Source organism: Fukomys damarensis, unplaced genomic scaffold, assembly GCF_012274545.1.
Source record: "Fukomys damarensis isolate Sample0158 unplaced genomic scaffold, DMR_v1.0_HiC HiC_scaffold_29, whole genome shotgun sequence".
Taxonomy (NCBI): domain Eukaryota; kingdom Metazoa; phylum Chordata; class Mammalia; order Rodentia; family Bathyergidae; genus Fukomys; species Fukomys damarensis.
The window spans coordinates 5,729,068-5,745,352 of NW_022900941.1; the positions used below are offsets into that span (position 1 = coordinate 5,729,068).

Consider the following 16,285-nt stretch of genomic DNA (forward strand, 5'->3'; position numbering starts at 1 on the left):
ATTTGGATCTTATTTACATTTTTAGTTTTTCATACCAGAGGAACTATTTGGTATATACATGTGTGCCTTCTTTATTTCAGTTAAGACTATGACCACAATATGCATCCATTTTCCTATGAATGACTCTAATATTTACTTTATTCTAAATGCAAGGTATAGATTTATACCTTTATAAAGCTCTAATGCACATAATTTAGTTGAAACATATTATGGCAGTAATATAATCCTGTCTACAATTAAAGCATCTATTGAAAACCAAGATACACACACACACACACACACACACACACACACACACAGATATATAGTCAAATATTAGAATGTTGGACAAAGTTTAGTGTTTACAATAATGTAGGCATTAAAAGTTCTATTTTGGTGCCACAGAAGATAGGAGCTGGAGCAGCTATCCTGGATGCATTTTGATGGTCATAGTAAATATGTGCATATATTTTCACTTAGCCATTTCATCCAAATACTTATTGCAAATATATTCATGTAATATTTCAAATAAATTCTCACAGAGTTTCCTAAGTGATATATGCACTAATGTATGTGACAGTGTTATGTAAGGTAGCTCCAGATTGGGAACAAACGGTGTGACTCTCACCAAGAGAATGGATAGTGAAAACTTACAGTTTAGTGCACTAGTTAAAAACATTAAAGCTAATATATACATAGGAACCACGATGAATCTTAAACCCTAAATGATTTATAAAAATATCAGCTAGGAATTGTACTATATAACAACGTGGCGTTAAAATGTGCTATATAACACTATGTCATGGAGGGTCGAGGTAAGGAAGGGAGAAGCCTGGCTTCTCTATAATGATACAAAGAAGGAAGGGGGGACCTTTTCTACCTCCTGTAAATATTCAGACGGCAGCCACTTCACTCGGGGGGTTCTGGGCTCCCACAAATTCTTCTTACACAAAGTAGATTCAGTGAATTTAATTTGCAAAGGCAGGTCAAAACCAGGAAGATATGGCTCTCAAAATCAAGTTTCAAAAGCATGTAAAAATCACATGGAAAAGGATATATAAAAGGAAGTAAAACTTAGCAAAATCAGTGTTACAATTACAGAGGAAATTATTTATAATAAGAATGATTTACTTGCTAGCATATTTTATATGTCTAGTGGAGCATTTTATTTTTGGATACATTTTTTCCCAGTGCTTACTAACGTGCACAAAAGAATATCTAAATGTTAGACATTCTCTTTTTCTTAGCACTTTTACTATGATTTCAATTTTCAGAGGCTCTGAACTTAGAATGAATAATCTTGGAATATGGAAGTTCATATTTCATTCAGAGTAAGGAACAACCCTGGTTACACGGATGTCATTGGCACACAGTTCATAGGAGGTCAAGGAGATCCCCTTTATATAAGAACACAAACTCAGTCATTACTTGTTTTTGTCATGTCACTATATGAAACTAGGACCAGGGATGTAGCTCAGTGGTTCTGCCGCCTGCCTTGCAAGCACAAGGGCCCGAGTTCAATCCCCGGTACCAAAAAAACAAAAACAAACAAAAAAGTATATATAAAACTATATAATTGAAAGCCAAAATTGGAATGATACCACCCAACCAGCTGATGACTAGAAGCATGTTTATGTAGTATGATCAGTTCCTTTACGAATGCCATGTCTCTGTCTCAGTCCTTTCATCGTAACTAATTATAACATGTATCACCAAGTCTGATCTTCTACGCACACAGTAGAAAATGCTGTTATATCTAATAGTGACATATACCATCACTATAAAGCATTCTTTATTATCATTATCATTATCATTATTGTACTAGGGATCAAACTAGGATCCTTACACTTGCAAGGCAGTGGCCAGAACCACTTAGCCAAATCCCCAGTCCTAAAGCATTCTTTAAATAAAGGGATTGTTTAGTTTCATTCTGCAGTCCACCATGCCTAGCATACTAGTAAGTATGAGTAAAGATGTGAAATGAATTAAAACCAATAGGCTACAGGTCTGTGTTTCCCACTTTGTAACATGTTTAGCACTTAACAAATCATTTTGTTAGTTTAAGAAAGAAACATCCTTGCTTTAGAAGAAAAATAATTTAAATAGGCCATCATAAGGTGTTCAAAAGATGTTCTGAATACATCTCCCTAATCATTTGAAATTATACTGCCTTGGAATGAATTTGATTTGACACATTTTTCAAAGCTAAATGAGTAGTTTAGAGCAGATGCTCACTAGAGAGTAAAGGAAGTGGCCTTGCTGGAACACACTTTATCCTTCGCAAGAGCATCAGTAATTAAGATGAACAAAGTTTGAATGAAGATCCTAAATGACCGAGCCATGCGATCTTTACCCAGGAGGCAATGAGGAGCCCAGGGAGACAATTTGATTGGAAAATTATATGTGAAAGAAACAATCTGTACCATCGAATTGCCATATACTTATACCAGATCTGAGTCTGCATTTCAAGAAGACCCGATTTTAAATCTACCTTTCTTACTTTCTCATGATGCGGTAGCTGACAGATTACGTAAGCCCCTAAGCTTTCATTTTCTCATTGTAAAATACACACACTTATAATGACTATTCAAGGTTGCTGTAAGGATCAACATGTTAATATACATAAATCACTTAGCACACTGCCTCACACACAGAGATTTTTAAAAATTGTAAGACGTTATTGAAGAGAAGCATGATTGTTCAAGGTGTAAGTCAAATTAAAATGGTCGAAATCACAGTGAGGAGAACCCACGGTCCTGGCCATCCTCTGCTCTCAATCCAGATGGTTTTAAGGTTTGAGGTTTGACACAGCTTTGCCTACTTGAAGCTGAGTGCAAATACACGATTTATTTGGATGAGATGAGTAACCATAGTAATTGTTTTGTGTCAACAACAAATGTGCAATCACGTTCATGTGTGCAAAAAAAAAAAAAAAAAAAAAGAGTGTGCTTTTGAGTGCCTGGGGCTTGAGGGACAGAATACAAAATCCTAGCTGGGATGTAACTGAGAATGTCAGCCAAATAAGCTGCCAGAAAATGTTCAAGCTAAGAAACAGCAGCATGTGCCAGTAACAGTGCATCTGCGAATGGAATGAGGATGCTAATAAAAAAAGTTAAGGTTTGTAAGGACTTCGGAGTGTCAAGTCATATACCTCTGAAGGAGGAAAACTTTCCAATTTCGCTCCCTTATGTTGCAGCAGACTCTGCCACTCACATATTTACCTACTATAGAAAACGTTTCACATGCCTCGTCCTATGTCACCTTGGTCTTTACATATGGTGGATACTATTTTCCATATCAATACCTAGTGCATTGTGACCCCCAGATATTTTTTGCCCAAGGTCACACACCCAGGAAATGGTGTAATTAGTGATTTGCTTCAGTTCAGCTTGTTTTGGCTGTAGTTGCTGCTGTTTTCCTCTTCCCAAATTTTATACTCAGTCCAGCACATGGATCTGTCACTTCCCAACACAGTGGGGGCTGAAGTGCGCTAAAATTCCCATGAGATGTATTCTAGTGAAAAGATGAAGAAATGCAAATAAAACCAATGGATTGTTTTAGCAATTATCTTTATTGCGGTGGTGTCTGTAATACCATCTTCTTGGAAGCGTTTTGTTTTTTTGTTTTTTTTTTTACTGTTTCTCACGCTGACTTTCATTCCTAGTAAACATTATCTTTCAGTCAACACTCAAATATGCCTGAGAAGCCTATATGCTTGATATTTGATGAAAGAACATGCACATCAGTCCTCCTTTGATTATTCTCTGCACAGCTTGAAAGAAATATAAAGATTGTACACAGCAGCAGACTGCCCGTTAGTCCTTATGAGGGTTCTTTTCTAAGGGGTCAGTACATGTTACATGTAGTCCATGTTGTCTGAAAGACTTTGAGCATGGTCTTGATCAGATCCTCTCCAGTATGGGCTGGTGTTGCAGCCCATCCATCCCTGACAAGCAGAAGGTGCTAACTTGGAGCAAGAGTCTGTCTGGGATGCTCATGCACCCCGGTGACCTGTGAAGACTCTCCCATTCCATGCCATCAGCATATGGCAAAGGACTTCTTTTATAACCCCTGATCTCACAATCTCTCATTTACAGTGCTGGACACCTGCATCAGTCCTCTGTCCCACAGGATAGTTATTTTCTTCTCCACCATCGCCTCAAGTTCACAGATCAGAACCCCATGTGATCCTTTTGCCTTACTTGCCATCATTAGCTCATCTCCCAAATAATGTCTTGGGTCAGACACGTCCCTATTGTGTTTTAAAGAAATGATTGGGAGTCTGTGATTAGGCATCCATGTAAACGAAAGCGTTCTGATTTATTAAATCAGTGTGGCTTGATGCATTTAGGTGCCAGAGCAGATGGGGGTAAGAGCCCTGCCCCTGACTCAGGAGGCTTCCTGAGCTGCACACTGCGGACCGTATAGGGAAGTGGAAGACGGCGCAGGACGCTGATCGGGTGCTAGACTGGGGGAATACAAAGAGCCTGCACTCACTTCTTTGTTTCTTCAAAATTTATTTTGTAATAAGCCTGTGATTTTTAGTAACACTTGTAAAAAAAGCAATTTGCTTTCCTTATTTTAAAATGCTCAGTAATGTTGAGAAGAACAAAAAGTGAAAAAAATCTCCTTACTGTTTCATAGCAATATTCCAAAAACGTGATGACGGATCATGATGTGCTGTGCGTTGCAAGAATCTAGAAGAATGTACTTTGAACACTTTCAATACAGTGACACGAAAAATGCTTACTCCGATTTGAACACTATATGATACATGCATGTATTAACATATCACATAATATCCAGTAAGTAAATAACACTTAGTATGTAAGTTAAAACATTTATAAAATATTCCAGAAATAACATAATGGAATAATCTGAACTATATAAGGATATATAAGCACCTTAAAAGGTATTCGGAAATAATTTAAAATAGAGAAAACTACCCCTAACTATAAATTCTTACATTTATTTTATCTTGAATAAAATTCCAGGAAATTAAAGAAATCACTTAGCATCACACACATATTTAATCAAATCAGGCAATGTTTATTTTTCAATGTTTTTGACCAAAGAAAATTATGATGAAAACTATTAATATATCACTTTAGTAGTGCTTTCACATTAGTTACATGTTTCCATTTTCTGGATAACAATATTCTTCCCCCTTCAAAGCTTTAATAGCTTTTTTCTTTGCCAACCTTAGCAAAACTATTGTGACAAGCTTTTTCACCTCATTTCCTCTCAGCTCTGTTTTCTAAGTTAATTACAAAACATTTAAAATCCTTTAGCCGTCAACACATTTATACCCCTTTGTGTGACTGCTAATGCCAGGTGATTCTAGGCTTATCTTCACGTGTCAGAGAACGGAATCGCCGCTGCTCATGGTGACTTTTCCCCAGTCAGTGATTCATACTGAAACATCTTCTCATTCTGAAGGCAACACCTAGATTTTATAAAATCGGGTCACGTGTGGGATATTTCTTTAGTTCTTGAATTATTGGGATTGTCTACATATTGTCTCAATGAAAAATCATTCAGGTAACGAAAGTCCTAGCTACATATAGATTTACTCGGACGTTAAAAACTGCATAGAGATTGGAACCATGGCTGCATTTACCTGTAATGAAGATTACCTTTCCCACAGCCAGCTCAGCCTTTGGATTTGGTCTCTGTTCTCTCCTTCTTTCTCTGTCCCCCTCCCTGCTTCTCCTTAACCTCTCCTTTCTCCACTAAAGAGACCTTTTTGTGTTCTGCCACCTGCCTCACAAGCTCAAGGACCGGAGTCCAATCCCTGGTACAAAAAAAAAAAAAAGTGTGTGAATACAGCCTACACTTCCACGCTCCACTTTGGTGGTGTCTGTGGTTTTCTTCACCAATAAGAGATGGACAGAAAAGCTGCCCGCCCTTCTACATGACTTAGTTTCACGACTGATTAAAACGATCTTTCACCATCTCGGAAGTTCTGCGGTACACGCACCTGGTCCGCGCTGCTCGTGGGTCGCTGGGTCCACCTCCCTTGGCCGCCCTTCCACCTGGCCGGGTTTTGTGACTCGGGGGAGCGGCTCCGCCCAGCTCGCGGTCTGTTCTCCGCCGTCTCCCGATCTGAAGGCCCGCCCTGGAGGAAGCTTCAGGCATCCTGCCTTCTTCCTTAACTTCCGCGTCTGTTACGCGCTGCCTGTTTTCATTCCTCGCTTTGTCTTTTCCGTCTGCGTCTTCCTTTTTATCTCAAGTCTCTTCTACAGCTTTTCTATTTTTAGCGAAACCCTGCTCCCCTTACCGTTTTTCATTTGCATTCTTCATAGAATAATATGCTTAAAATTTGTTTTTACCTCCTCCAAAAGGCGCTACCATTTTAAAATTAGTTGGTAAAATTGTATATTATATTGTTATTTACTGAATTCACGTTACCAGTTTCTTCTAAAGAATGTACGTTTAGCTGGGCCTGGTGGTGCAGTCTGTAACCCCAGCCTGCGGAGACCCAGCCAGGAGAATTTCAAGTTCGACCACAGTTTGGGCGATTTAATGGCTTCCTGAGACCCTGTCACAAAGCAAAAATATTTTTAAAAGGACCAGCAATGTTGTTCAGTGTGATGTCCCTGGATTCAGTCCCCAGTAAGGGAAAAAACAATTATGTGTAAACAAAATGCAGAAAAGGATGTAACAGTGAGAGCTTATTTTCTTTTCACAGCAGAAATAAAATTAAAAACCTATAAAAAGTTCCCTCAGATATTTAGAAACTCAAAGCCACTCCAAACAGGGAGAAAATATGAGTCAGTCTTTCTTTTAATGGTTTTAATACTGCTATAAAGTTTTCTCTTCTATTGCAGGTGTGTGTTATAATATAGCACACACCTCATCATAAGACCTGTGAATGTCTGCACATACCCTTTAGAGAAATAAAGAGTTGTGTTTTAGTCTGACAACCAAGTCAAATGGGAAAAATCTTAAATCTCGACAGAAAAAGTAATTCAGCAAGAGCGGTTCCTCTCAGAAGTGACCAGGAATGGGTGTCTGTTGGAGAGCTTTTCAGAGACCGCTGGCCCACACCCAGAGTTTTTCTTTCTTTCTTTCTTCTTTCTTTCTTTCTTGTTTTTGTTTTTCATTGAGTTTATTGGTATTTTTTAGGTATACAGTACAGTTACATTCATTACTGGGATCTTGTACATTTACATGACAGGTCTTGGTTCCTATTTTTTCCCCATACTCCTGCCCTCCCTTCATCACCCTCCACCCTTGCTATTTACAAACACTTTGTTTCTGTTTTTTCCTTTCTTCTCGTTTTTTTTCCTTACCCAGAGTTTCTGATCCATGAGTTCTTTGGTGGAGACCAAGACTGTCTTTCTTCATCGGATGCTGATGATGTTCCTTTGGCCACCACACTTTGAGAACCACAAGAGTAAAATGATAAAGTAGAAATCATAAATTGGAGTTAACACAAACTCTTCTCAAGAAACCAAGGACATTTTGAGTTGTTATTGTAATCAAGGAAAATATGTTTTAAACAGAAGTTTAAGGCCATTGATAGCTAAATGAAAGCAGTTAGGAATACAGAATATTCAATCTGAAAAAGACATAATTCATTCAGCAGAATGCTGGAGAAGAATAGAGAGGAAACAAAAATAAAGTGTGTGTATGTGTGGTGTATTCATTAATTTAATCAATATTTTTAGTAACTTATTATGTACCTAGGCAAGGATCATCAATGGCAGCCACTAATCTTACCCTGCAGTGGAGCCAGAAGGAAGTGGCATAAGCACCTGCTGAAGGGAGAGATACCCTGGGGCCTCTGACAGCACAGGAAGGAGCAGTCAAAGTCAGCCTCGAGCTTTTAGAGAAGCCTCCAGGAGGAAAGGACTCCTGTTTTGAGCCTGTCTGAGGGAGGAGAGGAGCTCTTTGTCTGTGACAGGAGCATTTGCCTTGGATTGTGAGCTGGGTTAATCATCACAGTGCGACACAGCACAAGGGCTTCCTAAATTTAAATTAAAAATGTAAGGAAGTATAAAGGAAAACATAGAAAGGGAAAAAAGAAGGATAAAGAACAAAGGGATAAGAAAAATCACTGACAAGGAGAAAAGTCATGTGGGAAAGGTACCTGCTATGTGGGGAAAGCTCTGGGAAGCTGCGTTCTGAGCGCCTGAGAGGATCGCAGGCTGAGAGTGAGACAGCTGGAGAGTGAGCACCGGAGGTCTGCGGACAGGCCAGCTGCAGGAGGAGGAAACACATTCACATCAACACTTCTCCTGGGAAACAACTTCTAGGAAATTAGTTTGAAGATTAACCATTTCTTCCTCTACCAGAAAATACAGTCTTTTTTTCCAGCTTCAATTGAGTTTATTGGTACATTCTAGGTATACAGTACAGTTACATTCATTGTTGGGACCTTGTACCTTTCCATGACAGGTCTTGGTTCTCATTTTTCCCCTTGTCCCTGCCCTCCCTTCACCCCCTCCTCCCCTCCCCAGCTACAAACACCTTATTTCCATCTTTTCATTATCTTACATTTGTTTCTTTTCTCTTATTACCCTTCCCCTAAACATCCCATCTTCCCTAGATTTTTAGCCCCTTTCTTCCCATTTCACAATGTCAGTAATCTCAGTAGGATCTTATGTACTATTATAGTTTATTCATAACACAGAAACTATTCAGTAATTACACATGTGTGACTTATTTATTTCACTTAGGGGTATGTCCTCAATATGTATCCATTTTCCTATGAATGAATCTCATTTCTCATTCTTTATGGCTGAGTAATATTCCATTTTATAGACAAACCACATCTTCTTTATCCAGTCTCCAACAGATGGGCAAATAGGCTGTTTCCAAGTTTTAGCTATTACAAACTGTGCCACTATAAACATGGGTGTGCATACATCACTGTGATATGATTATTTTAGTTCTTTTTGAAAGATACCCAGCAGAGGGATGGCTGGGTCAAATAGAGCCTCCAGTCCAAGCTCTTTGAGGTATCTCCATATTACACCTGTCTGCACTCCCACCAACAATGGAGAAGGCTTCCTTTCCCCCACAACCCTGCCAACATTTGTTACTGTTTGATTTCTTGATAGCAGACATTCTTTGTGGGATGAGGTGGAATCTCAGTGTTGTTTTCATCTGCATCTCTCGAATGACCAGTGATGTGGAACATTTTTTCATATACTTACTTGCTGCTTTTACTTTTTTGTCCAAGAAATGTCTGTTCATTTCTGATGCCCATTTTTGAATCAGGTCTTTATATTTGGGGGTGCTGATTGTTTTGAGTTCTTTATATATTCTAGATAATAGCCCTTTGTTTGAGAAGCAGCTGGTAAATTTTTTTCCCACATTGTAGGTTGTCTCTCAGTTCTGTTGATGGTTTCTTTTGCAGTACAGAAGCTTTTTAATAAGATGAGATCCCAGTTGTTGATTCTTCCTGCTAGTTCCCATGCTACTGAGGATTTGTTCATAAAGTCTTTTCCTATGCCAGTGTCTTCCAGAGTTCTGCCTAACTTATCTTCCAGCAAGTATAGTGTTTCTGTTTTAAGATGTAGATCTTTCATCCACTTGGATTTTAATTTAGTGCATGGTGAAAGATAAGGGTTCAGTTTTAATTTGTGGCAGGTTGAAATCCAGTTTTTCCAACACCATTTATTGAAGAGGCTATCTTTTCTCCACTGAGGATGGTCAGCTCCAGAAAATCAACTTTGAAAATGCAGTCTTATTAGGGAACCTTCTCACAGTCATTTATTGCAAATGTATATGTTGCTTTTTCTTGCTGTATTGGGAAAGTCATATTAGGTGGAGAGGCAAGGGCAGCTATACAGCTCCTTATCTGTCATGTGAGATTGCCTGGCCTCCTCGTTTTCCATCATGGCCTCAGCAGTGCCAGCCAGGCAGAAAGGACAGCTCCTTTCCACTCCACTCCTTGCAATAGCAAGGTCAGCCTCCTGCCCTCTATCTGCAGTAGAGTTGGAGCTGTAAATATCCTCAACCATCCCAAGTTCACATTTCAAAAATAATTTCCTTCTCTGGATCCATTTCATCTGCTTTTTATAATCACCAAGGCAATAGTCCAAGATTTAGGTGCTGATTTAGCTTCAGTAATGTGGAAGCAAAGTCCTGAATTTGCCCCAACCCTAACTCGGAACCACTACTAAATATCCAGCACACATAGTCACACTCATGCTTCCGTTAACAAAAGGATAAGCGATACACTTGGCCTCTTTTCTGGCAAAGGGACCTAAATCTTCAGGAAGAGAGAAAATTGCACTGGATAATACAGGATGAAAACACGTGCAGGGATGTCTCAGTTTTGAGTGTCAAAGTTGGATTTGCTAGAGGAACTATGTTTGTGCAGCCATCTGCATTTACAAAGGGGAAACTATAAGCCACAGCTACACATCATTCACAGGAACATTAGTTTTAACTTTATCACTTATGTTCAGTTTCAGCCACTTCTATTCCAAAATAAAGCAAGACATTCTCTGTATAATGAACAAGAAATTTATTACTGTGTAGGTGACTAATTTTGTTATGTAAGAAAAAATAAACAAGGAGCTAAATGCTCTCCACTTGATTAGTGCTACTAACGTAAGGATGAAGCTTTTGACAATGATTGAAACTTGGTTCATTATTTTCGAATGGCTCCTCCTTTAGCTACAGGTTTTAGAATTTCATCACTCTGTTAAAATTGTTAATTTTGCTTCTTGCAGAATTTTTGCTTAATAAAGCCAGTTATGACAAGCACAAATAAAACACAACTGAACCAAGTATGAAGATCATTCTAAACCCACATTCTCTGTCTGTCTCCCCGTCTGTTTCTCTGCCTCACTCTGTCTCTTTCTCTGTCTTTTTCTCTGCTTTGAAATTCCATCTAGCTAGAAAGACCTAAAATATGAATAGTTTAAAAATAAGGGATGTCATTAATACACTTTAAGAACTCTAGGCATGCAGGTAATTTCTGGCTACATCCCATAAGAAATTCTTTACCACCTTTATCATCACCAGAAAGGTTTTCATTAAGATGCAGTATCCATTGGTGCATGAAATGAGTCATGAGTTACTCACACCTTAACACAAACTAGTTTAATCATCCATATTTCTTTATCACCTCACCAAAGAAATCCGTGTTTGGAACAGAGGAAAATGGGAAGAGAATTTTTAAACCAGACACATCATTGGAAATAAGATGCTTGGCTAGACGAAGAAAGTAGAGGGATTTAGGAAGTTGTGGTAGCTAGACCTCCCCTGCCCTTGTTCTGTCTTGGCATGGGTATATACAGCAATAGAAAGAAAGAACTATCAGAGCATATCACTGTCAAATCACACACATACCACAATTAAAAAAAATTCCTCTCTCAGGTGTGAATAAACTGTAATAGTACATAAGATCCTAATGAGATAATGGACCATGTGAAATAGGAAGAAAAGGGCTAAAGGTGTAGGGAAAGTGGGAAGGGTAGGGAAAGGTAATAAAAGAAAAATATAGGAGAAAATGAAAAAATGGAAATAAAGTGCTTGTAGCTGGGGAGGGGAGGAGGGAGTGAAGGAAGGGCAGGGACAAGGGGAAAAAATGAGAACCAAGACCTGTCATGTAAAGGTACAAGGTCCCAATAATGAATGTAACTGTACTGTATCCCTAAAATGTACCAATAAACTCAATGAGGAAAAAAAATTCCTTTCCAATGGCTCCTATTTGTTGATATTGCAATAGTCCCTGACCCCCCCCCCAAAAAAAAAATAATAAGTAAAAAGAAAAGAAAGATCTGTATAGTCCTTACTTTGGTGAAATAGAACAATTTGTCAATTTGTTTAAAATACATTTGTTGAGACAAATGCCTAGGTTACCATGGAACCCCTCACGCTGAACTGTACATAAATGGCAGGTTGGGCCGGCTACCAGAGGAGTCTACTTGAAGAAACAGAGAGGAACAGGCTTGTTTTCAGAAAGGCAGGGGCAGGACACCTAGGAGAAAGAGCAAAGTTCAATCCCAGGAGGCTTTTCCAGGGGTCCACAATATTCTGTTTGTATTCCTGATTCTCCTCCAGGTCAGGCTTGCAGACGCTACAAAGGGTAGAACCCATTGTTCTGGGATCCCTAAGCCCTTTTCCTTTTTCACTTCTGTCGTGAGTCAGTTGATATGCTTGACCAATCTGCCAGCAAGCTGGCCTTTCAGGGATCCATCTAGGGACTCAGAGCTCACCTTGGGCCTCAGCAGGAGTTCTGTCCCATGATGTGGTGGCTGACTGACTCTCAGAGAGTAGACTTTCAGGAAGAGGAGTGGTAGCAGCTAGGGTCACCACCTCAGGTCAGCTCTTCAGATCACCCCACAGTAGATGACTGTCTTTCTTAATTCTGATGTCCACAAGTACGCCATTCTTTGTTACACAACTGTTTTTATGAATTCACCTAATAATCTCATTGACTGGAGCTCTCATTTCTCTAGAACTTGGTGCGGTGCTTGAGGAGGGCGTGTGTTAGCTTTCTGTTACTATAACAAATAGCTAAAGCTATTGACTTATGAGGATAAGGTTTGTTTCTTAATTAGTGTGATTTTATTTTACTGATATGTATTCCTCCCTCATCAATGGAAATGGCCCAGAGTTGGACATGCATCTAAATTTAAACAAACACGTATGAATACGCATGTGTTTCTACCAGACATTTCTATCCTTACTGTTTAAGTACAGAAGTTTTGGCAATTGTTTTCATTTGCCAAAATAATGAAATGAAAGGTATTTTTTTCAAAAGCAGTTATTAATTGAAGAAATTTTATAAGCTACCTTCACAAGTAGATAAAATAGTAATTAAATTAAAGAATTGCTCATATAGAATGCATTCTTTTGGATTATAGCTGTTACTTTAAGTATATTTTATATAATGAAGTCAATCTGTCCCATGAAAAATTCAATAGTTTAAGTTGATTGAACTGAGGTATTAGGATGGGAGCCTCCATAGAAGATATGCAAAGCTTAGAACAGCTTACTCTAGACAGTATTTTAATATGGGGATTAATTTTATTAAAAAGTGAGTCCTTTTTAGTTTTTCACACCAGAGAAACTATTTGGTATTTACACGTCTTATTTATTTCACTTAAGAATATAGCCTCACTATGCTAAAAGTGTAAATAAGATCCAAATTGTGTAATTGACATATGAAATAGGAAGAAAAGGGCTAAAGGTGTAGGGGAAGTGGGAAGGGTAGGGGAAAGGAAATAAGGGAAGAGGAAAAGCATGAGAAAAAAAAAATGGAAACAAAGTCTTTGTAAATAGGGAAGGGAGGAGGGGGTGAAGGGAGGGCAGAGGAATGGGGAAAAATGAGAACCAAGACCTGTCATGTAAAGGCACAAGATCCCAGTGATGAATGTAACTGTACTGTATACCTAAAATGTACCAATAAATTCAATGAGAAAAAATAATTAAAAAATCAGTCTTTCATAAATGAATTTATTACATAAATTGTACATTTTTTATAAATTTTAACATAAAAAGCTTCACAAAAATCTCAACTGTAATATGAATATATAGATGCACTTTACATGGTCATTAGACAAAACTCTTGTAGAAGGAGTTTTGGAAGCACAACCCTCCATCAGAAGCAGAACTTTGAAGGTGCATTTTGGCTCATAGTTTTGACAGCTCCAGTCCAAGGTTAATTTGCCCTGTGACTGTTGGGTCTATGAAAAGGCAGCACGTCATGGCAGGACTGTGTGTCAAATCATTCAGTGCATAGCCAGGGAATGAAGAGAGAGGTGTGGGGGTAGAATCTGAATGGAGTTTATGGCCTCACTGTCATCTTCAAGTGTGGTATCATTTGTGTGTGGAGTCCTCCCACAGCCTCATGTGGATGAGCTGGGCTTTCTTTTCCAGAGATGGCGGGATCTGGAATGTGTGATACTAGGATTAAAGATGTGTGATTACTGAACCACTACACATGAGTGATTGATTTGACACCACTATCTTCCTGGTCTTTAGTCTAAATAGATAAAAGGAGGAGAAAGACGCCGTTAAGGTCCCTTGTTGCCTCGGCTACCTTGTGGGCACCATGTGGTTTCTTCTCTCAGATGCCTGGCTGCCGTCCCTGTCTTGGAGCCAGCAGGAGTGGACTGAAACCTCCACAACTGTGAGCTAAATAAACCCTTTCCCCTTTAACTTTGGGTGCACCGAGAGAAAAGGAACAAACCCAAAGTGCAAACCGTCAATGACCGAAAGACCTTCCATGAAGCCCACTGCTCCAATTTTCCATCACCTCCTAATACCACCAAGCCTGGATCTAGCCTTCCACACACGAGCTTTTGTTGGACATTTCAGTTCCAACTACAGCAGGGAGACTGGGCTTTACTTCCCCTCACAATTTACTCCCCGTTCCAGACAACAACTTGCACGTTCACATTTTGCTCCCAAATAAGTTTATCACGCTTTACATGTCCAACGCTCGACCCACTTCCTATCTGCTGATTTTCCTCATGCAGACATCTGAGAGCAGGTGATAAGCTCTCAACAAAGCTATTGCTCAGCTTTTCATTGTGGTCATTTACATGGATTAAAGGCAGGGCGAAGGGTAAAACAGCTGGCCCATATGCCAGCTGCCAGCTACTTAGCCTCAGTCTTTACATACACTACTTAAATTGACCCTGTTGTAACTTCGGTGGTTAATCGTTTGTGTCTTCTCATAGCTGTGAGTTGCTGAGATTCTCTTTTGTATGCAGCCCTGATGTCAACTGAGATGCCCAGAACACGTGAAAAATAATGAGCACAGGTGGAGTTGGTACAGCGATAGAACTCAGAGTTCTGAGAAATGCTGGGGGAGCCTCTGCAGGTTTGAAACTGTGTGGCAGTTGAACACATACAAGCAAACCTTCTGATATTTATGGTTAGAGTTACTACAAATTATGCTAAGAACAACAGTGCTTGTTGGGTATGTTTTATGACACTCTGGTACCCCGCAGTGTAACTAGTTCTGGGTGACAGAATAGCTGCACTATAATAATGTTGTAAGACAAAATAAGATTGGATTCATAGGATAAAGCAGAATCAAGCAGATATATGTACTTCAAGATGCCTCAGACCCTCACTTTTGCCAGCATGTAGGATACACCCTGATTGAAAGCATCTCCTCTTACATTTTCGGCATCAGAGCCTCATGCGTATGTAATGTCCCTTAGAGCACGCACTGGGAAAGCTGGTCTCAGGAAAGACGTAACGGTAGGGCACCGTGGGAGCTAAGCCAAGCAGGAAGGAATTAGGTTAGGACTGAAACTTACCCGGCTCTAGAAGAAGAGGTCCATGCTGTGCTCCAACTTCCAATAGGAGACTGCAGTCAGTAGGAAAATGCAAATATTTTTCTTAAACCCCCAGCTTTACCAAACCTATCTGGACTGTTTGCGAGCTAAATCTGCAGCACAGATTTCAAACAATGAGTGAGAGGGGTGCGTTGTAGACAGGAAGTGACTAAGAAGACAGCCGGAATAACAGAACTAAATATAGTGCCTCTCATGTGTTTTATTTAAGCAATGGTTATTTTCTGTTTCTTTATCAGGATGTTCTTATTTTTTCACAAAAGTTAATCTTTACTTCTTATGTTACTTTATGTTTTACAGTATTTTATTAGTGCACACTCGTGGTGCTCATTTACATTCACCTTAGGGAGTAGGTTCATGTACTTAAAATTTATTGATTCTTTTTATTCCTCCTCCCCTCCCCTTCCTCCTACCCCATTCCATCTTTGCATTTTCTTCCTTCTTTTTTTTTTTTTTTTTTTTTTTTTTTTTTTTTTAGTTCATATGAGCAACACATAACGTAATTCATCCATTGTGGAGAGTTGATGCATATCTTCATTCTTTTAATGCCCCTTATCTTTTGATCCCCTTTCCATTCAAAAGATTCTCTCTCTCTCTCTCTCTCTCTCTCTCTCTCTCTGTCTTCTTTCATCTGCCTTTCATTTTGTTATTTATTTGTACTTTGGATTTTTCTTCTGAGAGAAATCATATGGTATTTGACCTTGTTTACCTGACTTATTATGTTTTCAAGTTGTAACTACAAATGACTCAATTTATCCTTTTTTACAGCCAAGTAGTATTCCATTATGTATAGATACATATTTTATTTATCCATTTGTCTTTTTTTTGGGGGGAGGTACTGGGAATTGAACTCAGTATCCATTTGTCTTTTAATGGGCATACAGGCAGCTTCCAAGATTCAGCTAACACAAATGATATTGCTGTAAACACTTGTAAACATGTATTGCTGTAACATGAGGTATTTAAATCTTTTGGAAAGATGTCTTGGAGGTGAATAGCTGAATTAAATACAATTCCTAGTTTTCAGG

At 39.0% G+C, this 16,285-nt stretch overlaps 1 long non-coding RNA gene across 1 annotated transcript; it reads right to left on the bottom strand.

The window, feature by feature from the left end:
- Window positions 1-5,146: 5,146 nt before the first annotated feature.
- On the bottom strand, window positions 5,147-15,335 carry LOC104875759. The gene is made up of 4 exons (XR_784167.2): window positions 15,222-15,335; window positions 8,075-8,184; window positions 7,275-7,361; window positions 5,147-6,520 (listed from the first exon to the last, which is right to left on the bottom strand). It is a non-coding gene; the product is annotated as an uncharacterized LOC104875759 (long non-coding RNA).
- Between the last annotated feature and the right edge of the window lie 950 nt (window positions 15,336-16,285).